Genomic DNA, 1,763 nt, shown 5'->3' with positions numbered 1-1,763 from the left:
TCATGAAATGGTAATTCTTTTTTTCTAATGCTTTAAAGATAATTTTTGTTATCAATATAGCTATACTATGCAAAATTGTATATTTGCAGTTGTCAGTTATAGAGAAAAATTGGCAGTAACAAAAATGTTTAACAATAAAATATTGATATACAAAGATAATATATTTCATATTTGAAACACTATGCAATTAAATAAAATAGCATTATATATTATAAATTTCATAAAGAAAAATGAAAAGTAGAAAATAACTTGCATATACTGATACTATTTTTGTACATCCTAGATACACATGTGAATGTATGTAAAGCAAATAGCCTGATATTATCCACCAAGAATGTAATATTGGTTACTTTGAGGTAAAGGAATTATGAACAGTTTCTAATATATTTTTCTCTTTTAAAAATATATTTCCATGTCAGAAGTTAATTTCTTTTGAATAATGAACATGCTGCTTTCATTAATGGGAATACAATATAGCTTTTTATTTGACAAAAATAAGAACTCCTCCCTTATTCTATAGCTTTTTGTAGCTGGAGAAAAAGGAATTTTGAGCTAGAGAAACTCTTGTTTGTAAAAATATTGTATTTTAAAACGTGTCCATTATGCTTTCTTTTATGGGAGCAATTTTTTTAAAAGAATAAGGTGACTACTCTGTTATATAAACTTAAATTTCTAAAACACAAATATCTGGGGAGAATAAGAACCTTGCATTCATTTTTTCAGCAACAAAAGTAATGATAAACTCAGAAAGGAATGTGAAATAATGAATTTTAGAAATCCTATTTCAAGCTGTTATATTTCAGAAAGACAGAGTGAAGGACAGAATTTCGGAAATTCAAATGCAAGAGTTTTTTTTGAACCATGCATCTAGGGAAATCCCTTAAAATTTGAACAGCTAAAGGAGAATGCTTTCTTTAGAAAGTATTATTTTGTTAGTATCCTCTTCAGAGGTTAGAAGATGAGCAGCAACATGATGAAGCTGCCACTTGGTGGAGCTAGAATACTATGAAATTCCAATATACTGTTTCAGCTGAATTCTTGGGAAAATATGGTTTAATGGCAAAATTTGAGACTAATGCCCCCAGTTGCCAACTATTGGAATATGTAGCCTCTGGGAAAGCCTGTTTTTATGGTTCTTTATTATTGTGCCAGAGTTTAAGTAAATGTCAAATTTATTGGGCACAAATGTCTTTTGCCTGTTGCAGTTATTACATTATAGTCTTTTTTTCCCCAATAAACATTAAAAAATTAAAGTATGGTTAACTTCAGGTATACAGCAAAGTGATTCAGTTTTACATACATACATGTAAATTCTTTTTCAGATAAATAAACAACAGGGACTTAATATATAGAACACGGAATTATATTCATCATTATCTTTTTTTTTTCTTTTGTCCATCATATGATGATCTTAGTTCCCCAACCAGAGATTGAACCTGTGTGCCCTGCATTGGAAGCATGAGTCTTAACCACTGGACCACGAGGGAAGTCCCAGTATAGTCTTTTTATCAAGCTGAATTCAACACTGTAACTCCTTCTACTCCAGGGTTCTGATAAATGGGTATATTATCTACTGATTGGATGATGTCTTAGCTCATTTTTTACGGCACGTAAAAGTCCATGATTATTTATTATTGCTGTGTCAGTTACTCTAGGATCAAAACGGGCTTTTAAGTGGCTTATGATGCTGAAAACAAAATGCTGAATGGGTGGTACACAAGAGTTTGTTGGCAGGTACCAGCCTTGGGGACTCCCTGGGCAGA

The sequence above is a fragment of the Bos taurus genome, chromosome 27, assembly GCF_002263795.3.
Source record: "Bos taurus isolate L1 Dominette 01449 registration number 42190680 breed Hereford chromosome 27, ARS-UCD2.0, whole genome shotgun sequence".
NCBI lineage: Eukaryota > Metazoa > Chordata > Mammalia > Artiodactyla > Bovidae > Bos > Bos taurus.
This window is presented reverse-complemented; position numbering follows the sequence as displayed.